The 14,046-nt window shown below is 47.8% G+C and overlaps 3 non-coding genes across 3 annotated transcripts; 1 reads left to right on the top strand and 2 right to left on the bottom strand.

Annotated features, from left to right (window-relative positions):
• Positions 1-668: 668 nt before the first annotated feature.
• On the bottom strand, positions 669-750 carry trnas-gcu. Its single transcript has one exon. It is a non-coding gene; the product is annotated as a tRNA-Ser (tRNA).
• Positions 751-5,556: 4,806 nt separating this feature from the next.
• On the bottom strand, positions 5,557-5,638 carry trnas-gcu. Its single transcript has one exon. It is a non-coding gene; the product is annotated as a tRNA-Ser (tRNA).
• A 6,577-nt stretch (positions 5,639-12,215) lies between these two features.
• On the top strand, positions 12,216-12,287 carry trnaq-cug. The gene has a single exon. It is a non-coding gene; the product is annotated as a tRNA-Gln (tRNA).
• Positions 12,288-14,046: the final 1,759 nt, after the last annotated feature.

Raw genomic sequence — 14,046 nt, 5'->3', positions numbered from 1 at the left:
AACCAGTGTATCACCGAGCTGCCAAAGAGTATAAAGATTACTATATTGAGTCAAATACAAACCAGATTACAGATACAGTGGAGCCTCGGTTTTCGACCACAGAAGGTTGTTGAAGTGAATCGTTCAAATTGCGAATCATGTTTTCCCATTACAAATAATGGAAAGAAATTAATCCGTTCCAAGCAAAAAAAACCCCGCCTTTTTAAAGTATTTTTTCATTTGCGCATTTTTGTCCGATCGCACAACTGCAGTGCTTCGCCGATGCTGGTCGCATTATTGTGACAGAGCGGTCGCTAAAATTTAGAAAATATTTTTAAAGTCCTGATGTACTTTCCAAAATTTAAGTGGACCTCAGTGCGCAGAGAGCTTAATTTGGTCCGATCGCGCAACCGCAGCGCGCCGGGCGCTCACTGTTGCATTGCTTTAGGAGCGTCTTTGTGTTTTAGGATGGCTTTACTGCTCCCACTTGCTTCCTTTGGAGGCATGATTAGAGTTGTTGCAATCCTCAGAGTAACGAGAATGTAATAACGAACGGAGTCAGTTGGCTCGCGAGGTTCGACAATCGAATTTCGTTCGACATCTGAAGCAAAAAATTCTCGAATTTTTTGTTCAAATAATGATTTGTTTGAGAACCGGGCTCCACTGTACAACAATTTAACATCAACTTTCGACGAGGATGGGATTTGAACCCATGCGTGCAGAGCACAATGGATTAGCAATCCATCGCCTTAACCTCTCGGCCACCTCGTCTTGTTCATCTGGTGATGACATGTCACGTTATGTACGTTGTGCCAAGATACTTTGTGAAGATAATGAAAATCCGACGAGGATGTGATGAAATTATGAGTGGAGAGCACAATGGAGTAGCAACCCATCGCCTAAATATCTCAGCCATCGCATCTCATGCATGAGTTGTATGGGCGACATGATATGGCATGTACGGTGTAGTATAAGCTACAAGGTAAACTGATACGATACTTTAGATGTGAAACGAAGAAGAGCTAAGCCACAAAAGAAGTGCCAAACTTGAGCCTATATATCGTCTGCAGAAACGAGCTCTAAGAGTAATATGTTGTGTACATCCGAAACATTCATGTCAGCCTCTTTTTACTCGGCTAGGTGTCCTCACTGTTTTTCAAGTCAATCATCTTCAAATTGGTCTCTTTGTTCAAGGCTCATTGGGGAGAACCCTTCCCCTATTTTTTCATAACTTATTTAGACATAATTCTCAGGTCCATAATTACCCCACACGCAGCTCAAATGACCTCAGACCACCAATAGCCCGTACAGCCCAAACTCAGTTTAACATAGACTACAGAGGGTCAAAGATTTACAATTCGCTGCCACTATTTTTATGGGACCAATTTAAGAAGGCTCTGAAATCACTTCTCTTAGACACTAAATACTTTCCATATGGTATGCTAAATGAACCCGGATCCATTCATTCTTCTCTTTAGTTATAGTTTTGGTGTGTTTTTCCTTATTGTTGTATGTTGTATGCCTTATCCCTGTTATAATTTTTTTTTTCATCCGTATGACATGTATTAGGATGCATATTTCTCTATCCATTGAAATTTTATCTTAAATGTATTCATATATCTGGAGAATGCCACTTCGCAAGCCCCTGGAGGGTTTTTTAGACATTCTCCATCACATTTATTTAATCTATGTACATTTTAAATTGTTTTTGTATGTGAAAATAAACAAACAAACAAACAAAAAACAAACAAACAAGCAAGGTTCGCATATGTAGCTGTCTGTCAGACCCTAGTGGGAATTTAACTCACACCCTCTGATTTACAATTCTAGTGCTCTTATCACTAAGCTACGCGGCCTTGCTTGGCAAAACTGTGTCAAACTTTTAGAAGATGAACCAAAAGAAACTCTTGAAAATGTAGTCTAACCAGGACTCTAGGCCAGTGAATTTCAACCAGTGTGGGCACATTTGTGTGCCATGAGAAACTATCAAATTTCCCTTCATGTCCCCAAAGACAACAACAACTCATCACACAACTGCTGGTCACCAGTACCATGGACAAGATACGTGTAATTACACCCTCAACTATTATAAATTCAGCTGGCACAGCAATTAAGTATATTATCAGGGCTCAGTGAGAATTGAACTCATAACCCCTTGTTTACTAAACCAGTACCCTAACTACTGTGCTACAAGGTCTGACCTACGGCTGTTACTAATAAACTATAAACTATTCATGTACAATATTGCGAAATTAGGATGTGTCACAAATCAATAGGCACGTTTAACTACCATGCTACTATTTTGCGAGCAAGCAAAGCAAGATAGCTGGGCCAAGTTTGAGAACCAGTTAGTGTTCTCGAACCTCATAGCTGGTTGAAGCGGTGGTCTTGGAAAGCAGGGTCGAGTCCTGATTTTGATTCTCCTTTATGTACAAGTTTGAATGTGACAACAGTCATGCCTAACGAGCAAAAGGACAAGGTGTGTCTTTTCATCAAAAAAAATGTGGCCAAAGATTCTCTCAGAAGCGACATTTAAAAACACATGCAAGAACACACACAGGTGAGAAACCTTTTTCCTGCTCAGTTTGTGGTCAAAGAATCTCTCAGATCAGTCACTTAAAAATAAACACAAGAACACACACAGGTGAGAAACCTTTTTCCTGCTCAGTTCCTGGCCCAAGATTGTTAGGGTTGACAAATTGTCTTGATTGTACGATTGTGTTGGAATGGAGACTATATTGATTAACCAGTTGCTGAGGGGGAAAAAATATTCTGTTTGTTCCCACAACATCGTAAACAAAGTGCTAAGACCTCTGCACTGGTTAACCAGCTGCAGAGGAAGCAATCAAGTTGTTCTGTTTCCCCCAACATCATAAAACACCCCCTGCTCTGATTTGACCAGATGTCAGGGGTTCACCAAACCTGTCCACTCTCAGCCCCCCCCCCCTGTTTTCTCTCAATCAATATGTCCTTATATGTTCAGAGTTTCTGAATAGATATTTGAAAGAGTAATATGGGAAATGACTTTAAAATATACGTATGACTGATTCCCGAGCGCGGCACCGCTGCTGCTCACTGCTCCCCTCTCCCCCAGGGGATGGATTAAAATCACACGGGGATGGGTTAAATGCAGAGGACAAATTTCACCACACCCAGGTGTGTGTGACGATCATTGGGACTTTGACTTTGATGTAGTCTCCGCTCAGCATCCGTCGCCATTTAACGAATGCCAGTTTTAAGGCTGAATTTGTGTGTCACGTGATGCGTTCGCGTCGCACCGGGAGTCACGTCATGCAGCCCTATAATTGGCAATAAAAAAATAAAAAAACTTTCTAAGGATGCAGCCTGTGAATTTGGACTCAGCGAGTGAATCCTTTTTTGCAAGACCAGTTCTCTTGCTAGCAATGAGGCTTTAGCACCTACCGCTAATCAAAAATTCAAACACACTTCTATCAGGCAGGGTTATGTTGCGTTTTGTTCAAGATGTCCGTCGTTGAGCAAAGAAAACAAAGATGTGGAGTAATAGTTGGTTCTTTATTTGCAAGATCTTGGGTTGATTCACGGCAGTCAGTACAAGTGCAATTCAGCAGAGGAGAACAACCACGTCAGACTCCAGATCAGAAGGTTTTATATTCTCCGCAAGCAGGAATACGGAAGGGAAGAAAAGGGAGGGGAAAAGAAGGAAAACATATCCTCATAAGAATTTCTTGTTTTCTACTGAATGTTTTGTATCAATGTGTCATGACGTTAATAAGCTCTGCCTTATGTGTAATGGAAACGTTACCAAGCTGTGTGTGCCGTGTCTGTGCTCTGATGGAGCAACTATGTTTTCATAAATTAATATAAAATTAATATGAAATATTTAGACATTGCTGTTGCTCCCTTTTCAGTATGAATACTGCTGGGGCCTGAATTTCCCCACCCCCGGGGATCTATAAAGTTTCAATCAATCAATCAATCAATCAATCAATCAATCAATCAATCAATCAATCAATCAATCAATCATCTGACTTAGCTCCCACAATAGCTCCTACAAGATGTCTCCCAGGTCTCTTAGCTGGCTCGTATCTTTGTTTGTTAGCCTTGGAAACTCCTCTATCTTGTTTAGCAGTGTGTCCTCAATTGCTTCTGAGGAACGGTGACACTCTTCAACCCGTTCCCAAATCATCTTTACGCCTCCAGCGGGTACGCCATGAACCCTTTTCACCAGTTCTGCAGATCTTGGACCTAGCCACCTTGTTAGTAGGTCGAACTCCTCTCTTTCTGATAAATTTAAGTCTTTAGTCGCGCCAATACATGATGCTTTCCATGCCCAATAGTTTTGCGGTTTGTCGTCAAATTGCAGTAAACCAGTGCTGACGAGTTACCGTATTTTCACGATTAAAACGCGCACCGTAATAAAAGGCGCAGTCTCAGTTATGTGTGCCATGACTGTGTTTAACAAACATAGGGCGCACCGCGTCATAGGGCGCGGGTTTTATAAATACAATCCATGCACACACTTGCCCCTTTAACGTTCTCATGGCGCTCTCAACTACGTCCGCCTTACAACAACATACACACCCACACACGCACATATACACACCCACACACACACGCACACACACACACACACGCACCCACAGGGCAGTGACTCTCCAATACACAAAGATACCAAATGGTCAGGTGACGCTTTCCCGCCTTTTCCGGACAGTATAAAACCTTCTGATCTGGAGATGGGGGGTGTTGTTACATCTGCTGAAGTGCCATGTGTACTGGCCGCCATTAAACAACCCAAAACCTTGCCAATAAATAACCAACCGTTACCCCACATCATAGGTTTCCTGACCCAACAACGGACATCATCAACAACACGCAACAGCCGTTGATGGAATCGAACCCGCACTTTCTTAACTGTGAAGCGGACATGCTAACCAGTTCTCCACCGAGCCGCCAAAGGGTATAAATATTACTATATTGAGTCAAATACAAACCAGATTACAGATACAGTGGAGCCTCGGTTTTCGACCACAATCCGTTCCAGAAGGCTGTTGGAGAAGTTAATCGTTCAAATTCCGAATCATGTTTTCCCATTACAAATAATGGAAAAAAATGTAAAATTTAAATTTAAAAACCCCGCCTTTTTAAAGTATTTTTTCATTTGTACATTTTTGTCCGATCGCGCAACTGCAGTGCTTAGCAATAATTTAGAAAATATTTTTAAAGTCCTGATGTACTTTCCAAAATTTAAGTGGACCTCAGTGCGCAGGGAGCTTAATTTGGTCCGATCGCGCAAACGCAGCGCGCCGGGCGCTCACTGTTGCATTGCTTTAGGAGCGTCTTTGTGTTTTAGGATGGCTTTACTGCTCCCACTTGCTTCCTTTGGAGGCATGATTAGAGTTGTTGCAATCCTCAGAGTAACGAGAATGTAATAACGAACGGAGTCAGTTGGCATGCGGGTCCTCTCGGCTCGTCTCGTGAGGTTCGACAATCGAATTTCGTTCGACATCCGGAGCAAAAAATTCTCAAATTTTTTGTTCAAATACTGATTTTTTCGAGAACCGAGGCTCGTCTGTACAACAATTTAACACCAACTTTCAACGAGGATGGGATTTGAACCCATGAGTGCAGAGCACAATGGATTAGCAATCCATCACCTTAAACTCTCGGCCACCTCATCTTTCTCATATGGCATTGACAGGACACATTATGTACGTTGTGCCAAGATACTTTGAAAATCCGACGAGGATGTGATATGAAATGATGAGTGGAGAGCACAATGGAGTAGCAACCCATCGCCTAAATATCTCAGCCATCGCATCTCATGCATGAGTTGTATGGGCGACATGATATGGCATGTACGGGGTAGTATAAGCTACAAGGTAAAATGATACGATATTTTAGATGTGAAACGAAGAAGAGCTAAGCCACAAAAGAAGTGACACTGTCAACAAAGAAAAAAAAAATTTCAATGTTGTCTCACCCCAAATCTTTGGGATCATCGGATCTGCGCAGTTGGATATTTCCACCAACATTTTAACATCAACATTCTTTCATGGTCGGCTGAAGATCCTAAAGAAAAGACCCTAAATTTCTTGTATGCTATTGCATGATCGTATAGCGTTGTGGCCGTAGCATCCCCGGAACGAATCTGGGTCATGGCGTAATTAAATTACCTTGCTGAATTTGTCCGTTGTTCACTGTTACCAAACAGCCTTCTGTTGAACACAAGCTTCCAGACATTACGTCCACCTACGTTTTCACATCAACTTTATTTCATAAAGTTCTTCCTAATTCATCTTGGCGAAACTCCCTCAGGCGTTCCCATCTTTTTTTAGGCCTGGCTGCCACGAGGCAGCGGTAGACACACAATTATGACCCTGAAAGGACACGTCCAAACCGGCTATGATATTAATCAGAATTCATTAATCACTGAAATGCAGTCCTCAGGTCCATGTCATATTCGCTACCAATCGGAATGTAACGAAGCTGTTTCTACCCAGTCACGAACTGGGGACTTTTCGCGTGTTAGGCAAACATGATACTCACTACACTATGGAAACATCTGCTACAGTGGTGCACCTTACTTACTGGACCAAAGGTGGGTGCTACTGGGCACCAAGCGCACCCGAACCATCACTATTTTAGATCTTTACGGTTACTCCCTCATTCATTGACATGTTCGGTGAAACCTCCCCAAATCCCCACTCAAACATGCAAAGCATACGATTCGACATGAAATCAAATCCATTTGTAACATATAAGGACTTTTGACTTGTGATCTGGTGCTCCCTGTGTGGAGTTTGTAGGTTCTCCCCGTGCCTGCGTAGGTTTTCCCCGGGTTTTCCTCCCACATCACAAAAACATGCTTGGTCAGCCGATTTAGTAATCCAAACTGCCCATAGGTGTGAGTGCAAGTGCGAATGATTGTTTGTCTCTGTGTGCCCTGCGATTGGCTGGCAACCAGTTACAACGTGTCCCCCGCCTACTGTCCGATGACTGCTGGGATAGGCTCCAGCACGCCTGCGACCCCCCGCGGTACAGATAATGGATGGAATGGATGGAATTGAATGGCGATCAGTTTAGGGCCTGAAGAGGGAGCAACAGCAATGTGCAGATACTCTTATTAGTTTATACAAACATATATACTTCATCATATCGATCAATGTGTAAATAATTTACCCAAACATAGTCGCTCAATCAGAGCACAGACACGGCACACAGAGCTTTGTGACTTTCACTTACACATAGGCAGTGAGCACAGACACGGCACACAGAGCTCAGTTAAGTTCCATGACACATAGTCACAAAACATTCAGTAAATAACAGGACATTCAGGTGATAACAGAACAGACCTTATCCTTCCCTCCCATTCCCTTCCTAGTTCCTGCTTTTGGTCCATCCATCTTCTTCCGCTTATCCGGGGTCGGGTCGCGGGGGCAGCAGCTTCAGGAGGGACTCCCAGACTTCCCTCTCCCCAGCTACTTCATCTAGCTCATCCCGGGGGATACCAAGGCGTTCCCAGGCCAGCCGAGAGACATAGTCTCTCCAGCGCGTCCTGGGTCGTCCCCGGGGTCTCCTACCGGTGGGACATGCCCGGAACACCTCCCCAGGGAGGCGTCCAGGAGGCATCCTGATGAGATGCCCGAGCCACCTCATCTGGCTCCTCTCAACGTGGAGGAGTAGCGACTCTACTCCGAGTCTCTCCCGGATGACCGAACTTCTCACCCTATCTCTAAGGGAGAGCCCGGACATCCTGCGGAGAAAACTCATTTCGGCCGCTTGTATCCGGGATCTCGTTCTTTCGGTCACGACCCATAGCTCGTGACCATAGGTGAGGGTAGGAGCGTAAATCGACCGGTAAATTGAGAGCTTTGCCTTTTGGCTCAGCTCTCTCTTTACCACGACGGACCGGTACAGAGTCCGCATTACTGCCGACGCTGCACCGATCCGCCTGTCGATCTCACGCTCCATCCTCCCCTCACTCGTGAACAAGACCCCAAGATACTTAAACTCCTCCACTTGGGGCAGGATCTCATCCCCGATCCGGAGAGGGCATTCCACCCTTTTCCGATCGAGGACCATGGACTCGGATTTGGAGGTGCTGACCCTCATCCCGACCGCTTCACACTCGGCTGCGAACCGCTCCAGTGAGAGCTGGAGATCACGGCCTGAAGAAGCCAACAGCACAACATCGTCTGCAAAAAGCAGAGACGCGATGCTGAGGTCCCCAAACCGGACACCCTCAACGCCTCGGCTGCACCTAGAAATTCTGTCCATAAAAATTATGAACAGAATCGGTGACAAAGGGCAGCCTTGGCGGAGTCCAACCCTCACTGGGAACGAATCCGACCTACTGCCGGAAATGCGGACCACACTCTGGCATCGGTGATACAGGGACCGAACCGCCCTTATCAGTTGGCTCGGTACCCCGTACTCCCGAAGCACCCCCCACAGAACCTCCCGAGGGACACGGTCGAACGCCTTCTCCAAGTCCACAAAACACATGTGGACTGGTTGGGCGAACTCCCATGCACCCTCGAGGATCCTGTTGAGGGTGAAGAGCTGGTCCACTGTTCCACGGCCAGGACGAAAGCCACACTGTTCCTCCTGAATCCGAGGTTCGACCTCCCGACGGACCCTCCTCTCCAGCACCCCTGAATAGACCTTACCAGGGAGGCTGAGGAGTGTAATTCCCCTGTAATTGGAACACACCCTCCGGTCCCCCTTCTTAAAGAGGGGAACCACCACCCCAGTCTGCCAATCCAGAGGCACTGTCCCCGATGTCCACGCGATGCTGTAGAGACGTGTCAGCCATGACAGCCCCACAACATCCAGAGCCCTTAAGAAATCCGGGCGGATCTCATCCACCCCCGGGGCCTTGCCACCGAGGAGTTTTTTAACTACCTCAGTGACTTCAACCCCAGAGATTGGAGAGTCCGCCTCAGAGTCCCCAGGCCCTGCTTCCACAATGGAAGGCGTGTAGGTGGAATTGAGGAGGTCTTCGAAGTATTCTCCCCACCGACACACGACGTCCCGAGTCGAGGTCAGCAGCACGCCATCTCCACTGTAAACAGTGTTGACGTTGCACTGCTTCCCCCTCCTGAGACGCCGGATGGTGGACCAGAATTTCCTCGAAGCCGTCCGGAAGTCATTCTCCATGGCCTCGCCGAACTCCTCCCACGCCCGGGTTTTTGCCTCAGCAACCGCCGAAGCCGCGTTCCGCTTGGCCACCCGGTACCTGTCAGCTGCCTCCGGAGTCCCGCAGGCCAAAACGGCCCGATAGGACTCCTTCTTCAGCTTGACGGCATCCCTTACCGCCGGTGTCCACCAGCGGGTTCGGGGATTGCCGCCACGACAGGCACCAATGACCTTACGGCCACAGCTCCGGTCGGCCGCCTCAACAATGGAGGCGCGGAACAAGGTCCACTCGGACTCAATGTCCCCCGCCTCCCCCGGGACGTGGGAAAAGCTCTGCCGGAGGTGGGAGTTGAAGCTCTTCCTGACAGGGGATTCCGCCAGACGTTCCCAGCAGACCCTCACAGAACGTTTGGGTCTGCCAGGTCGGACCGGCATCTTCCCCCACCATCGGAGCCAACCCACCACCAGGTGGTGATCAGTTGACAGCTCCGCCCCTCTCTTCGCCCGAGTGTCCAAAACATGCGGCCGCAAATCCGATGACACGACTACAAAGTCGATCATCGAACTGCGGCCTAGGGTGTCCTGGTGCCAAGTGCACACATGGACACCCTTATGTTTGAACATGGTGTTCATTATTGAAAATCCGTGTCGAGCACAGAAGTCCAACAATAGAACACCGCTCGGGTTCAGATCGGGGGGGCCGTTCCTCCCAATCACGCCCTTCCAGGTCTCACTGTCATTGCCCACGTGAGCATTGAAGTCACCCAGTAGAACGACGGAGTCCCCAGAAGGAGCGCTCTCCAGCACTTCCTCCAGGGACTCCAAGAAGGGTGGGTACTCTGAGCTGCCGTTTGGTGCATAGACACAAACAACAGTCAGGACCCGTCCCCCCACCCGAAGGCGGAGGGAGGCTACCCTCTCGTTCACCGGGGTGAACCCCAATGTGCAGGCGCCCAGCCGGGGGGCAATAAGTATACCCACACCTGCTCGACGCCTCTCACCGTGGGCAACTCCAGAGTGGAAGAGAGTCCAGCCCCTCTCGAGAGGGCTTGTACCGGAACCCAAACTGTGCGTGGAGGCAAGTCCGACTATATCTAGTCGGAACTTTTCTGCCTCGCGCACCAGCTCGGGCTCCTTTCCAGCCAGAGAGGTGACATTCCATGTCCCAAGAGCCAGCTTCTGCAGCCGGGGATCAGACCGCCAAGGTCCCTGCCTTTGGCCGCCGCCCAGCTTGCAATGCACCCGACCCCTTTGGCCCCTCCCACAGGTGGTGAGCCCATGGGAAGGGGGACCCACGTTTCCTTTTCGGGCTGAGCCCGGCCGGGCCCCATGGGCGAAGGCCCGGCCACCAGACGCTCGCCTTCGAGCCCCGCCTCCAGGCCTGGCTCCAGAGGGGGGCCCCGGTGACCCGCGTCCGGGCGAGGGAAAACGTGATCCATTAATTTTTTTCATCATAAGGGGCTGATGAGCCGTGCTTTGTCTGGCCCCTCACCTAGGACCCGTTTGCCATGGGTGACCCTACCAGGGGCATGAAGCCCCAGACAACATGGCTCCTAGGATCATAGGGGCACGCAAACCCCTCCACCACGATAAGGTGACGACTCACTCATCTGTTACTCCACATTTTCAATTCCCCGACGCGGAGTCTAAAATCAAAAGGATCATAAGACTTGTTTCCAACCAGGGACCTTCAGCGTGTGAGGGAATGTAATAACCACTACACCATGGAAACCGCGCTGACACACATAGCCTTTTGAAGAGCTTGGCAAAAGTTAAAGAAAAGTGCGAAACCTGGTTTTCACCCAGTCTCAAATCAGGTACCCTTTAGCGAAACGACTCAGCCTGGGCTCGGCAAATCGGGCTTCAATTCCCCGACGCGGAGTTTATTTCTTTGTATGGAAAAATTGCTTTTGCTGGCACAGTTTTGAAAAGCAAATCAAAAAGTTCATAAGTGCCTGCTTTCTTCCTCACTCCCTTTTGGTGAACTTTTGCCAGGCTTCTCAAAATGCTTTGGACGTCACAGCAGTTTCCATAGCGTATTGGTCATCCTGTTCTTCTAAGACGCGAAAGACCCCCTGTTTGAGACTGGGTGGAAACAACATTTTCTAAATCTATTTGTCAGTGTTGTCTGCTTTGCAAAGTGTGCCAGGGACACCTCGGCAAACAGGAGCCATATAGTATTTGATAAAGTAATCACATGTTCTCCGAGTTACAATGTCAACTGGTGGAACTTACTTTAGATCTTGGATGGTTTTAAAGCTAATGCTCTTCTGGATTACCGAGTAATCGGTTGAGACCGGCGTAACTCTACGACGGCTTCCTGCTTATCCGGCCGGTGCTGACGGGTCCCTCGCCTTGGCCTCGCAGCCTCGTGATCGTCGGAACCAACGACCTTCGCCGTGCTAGCCCCGTGGTGTCCATCTGCACCTGCCCCGACTGGGTGCCCAGGACGCTGCTCACACGTTTGCCTGTTTTGTGATGTTTTCACCGATTCACAACCACGGTCCATTGGGCGCCGTTGAACTGGACTGTCCTTACACCTGTTTATGGACCCCGTGGAGGCTATTTTGTGTGTTTTGGGGTGTTCTCTGATATTGAGGGGTGCTGGTTGGCCGCTGTTACTTTTTTTCCTTTGCTTTGATGGCTTTTATTTTTCGTACTTAATGGGTTTCTTTGTGGCGCTTTTGTGTGGCAGCCTTATGAGAGCCTATTGAGTTGCGCTCATGCCATCTGTGTGTCTTTTGTATACCCGCTCTGTGGTATGGATTCTGATGGGGCCTGAATTTCCCCACCCCCGGGGATCAATAAATGTTCAATCAATCAATCAATCAATCAATCAATCAATCAATCAATCAATCAATCAATTAATCAATGTTGGCATGGTGTGATTGTGAGCACTCTGAATCTAGCAATCCAAGTTCAAGCCTTGGTGGAACTTCCAATTTGTAGTCATTTACATGGAACACAAATTTGGAAATTCCAATTCAGTACTTTGTGGACAGCCCTATGAGTGTGTAAGCCCTGCCTCCACTACTTTTGTCAATTTCGTAAAATGAGCGCCTTAGTTAGTGCATTGTGCTCAGAAAGAATTATGCTCCTCCTTCTGTCACTGCCAGGGTTCTATGGTGTAATGGTGAGCAATCTGGACTCTGAATCCAGTGATCCGAGTTCAAATCTCGGTGGGACCTCAAATAATTTGTCATTTACACAAGACTAATAGGGCTGGATTAAAAAAAACTAGCACGTCTTCTTCGGCGCATTATTTCTTCTTCGTCTGTCAGCGAGACAGACGAAGAAGAAATAATAATAATAAGAATAATAAGAAGCAAGAGCGACTTGCTTCCTGCTAGAGGGCCCCCTGGAGGCCGTAAAATCCATAAATACGCCGCGCCGCCATTCAAGCCTCGGGGTTCAAAGTAACCTTCTGAATAAAATGCATTAAAAGTTCACGTTCATTACAACTTGTTTTTGGTGAGCAAAATGTCAGAAGAATTGAATTTAAATGCTGATTGATTGGGTTTTAATACAATGCAGATGGTCCAAACAGCGCCACTGCTTTGTGTAATCTCTGAGTCACATGGCAGAGTAAGAGAAAGGGTTTAGAGCCCTTTGACGCAGGTCACCTAGCGTGCATTCCTACTAAAGCTCATAATATCATCTGGCGAATGTCCGCTCCCTGGCGAACAAGATGGACGAACTGCTGCTCCTCACTTCAAGGAACACGGACTTCAGCAGATCGGCCGCGCTGTGCTTTGTGGAAACGTGGCTCAGCGAACGAACCCCCCACCACGCCGTGGAGCTAGCCGGGTTCAGGCTAACGCGAGCAGATCGCAGCGCGGAGCTCTCCGGAAAATCAAAGGGAGGTGGTCTCTGTTTCTACATTAATGAACGTTGGTGTACTGATGTCACGGTGTTGAAAGAGTTTTGCAGCCCTCTCCTAGAAACACTTTTCATAAACTGCCGGCCGTTCTATTCACCACGGGAGTTCTCCTCGATCGTCATGGCGGCTGTTTACATCCCACCACACGCACGTGCGAGTGAAGCCACGCAGATGCTGGCTGACCAGGTAACAGACATGGAGAAACTTCTACCAAACTCACTAATCATTGTTCTGGGTGATCTTAACAGGGCGAACCTCGCACACGAACTGCCCAGATACAGACAGCACGTAACGTGTCCCACCAGAGGGGCACAGACTCTCATCTGGAGCTGAACCCGCTCAAGACCGTGGAGATGACAGTGGATTTCAGGCGAGACCCTTCACCACTTTTACCCCTCACTATCCGCAGTAATACTATTCTCTCCACAGACACCTTCAAGTTCCTGGGAACCACAATCTCTCGCGACCCGAAATGGACCGGCCTCATAGACTCTGTCCGGAAGAAGGCCCAGCAGAGGCTGTACTTCCTGAGACAGCTCAAGAAGTTCAACCTGCCGCGAGAGCTTCTGAAGACCTTCTACACTGCCATCATCCAGTCTGTCCTCTGCACCTCCATCACTGTCTGGTTTGGATCAGCCTCCAAACAAGACAAGCACAGACTGCAACGGACAATCAGGACTGCAGAAAAGATCATTGGAATCAACCTCCCATCTATCCAAGACTTGTACCTGTCCAGGACCAGGAAACGTGCAAGGAACATCTCTACAGACCCTTCTCACCCAGGTTGCAGTCTGTTTGAACTACTCCCCTCCGGACGGCGTTATAGAGCTCGGTACGCCAAAACCAGCAGACACAGAGACATCTTCTTCCCCCAGGCTGTTGCTCTGATGAACTCACACCACTCATAGAGTCTCAGAGTCATTACTGTGCAATAACATCCTGCTCTTCACACCTTTTTGAATTTGTCTACACTGTTTTTGCCATTATTCACATGTCCTGAGTGTTGTTAGTCACCTAAATGTTGAACAGAGGGTGTGTTTTACCGAAGTCAAATTCCTTGTTTGGCA

The sequence above is a fragment of the Syngnathus acus genome, unplaced genomic scaffold, assembly GCF_901709675.1.
Source record: "Syngnathus acus unplaced genomic scaffold, fSynAcu1.2, whole genome shotgun sequence".
Lineage (NCBI taxonomy): Eukaryota > Metazoa > Chordata > Actinopteri > Syngnathiformes > Syngnathidae > Syngnathus > Syngnathus acus.
This window is presented reverse-complemented; position numbering and strand designations above follow the sequence as displayed.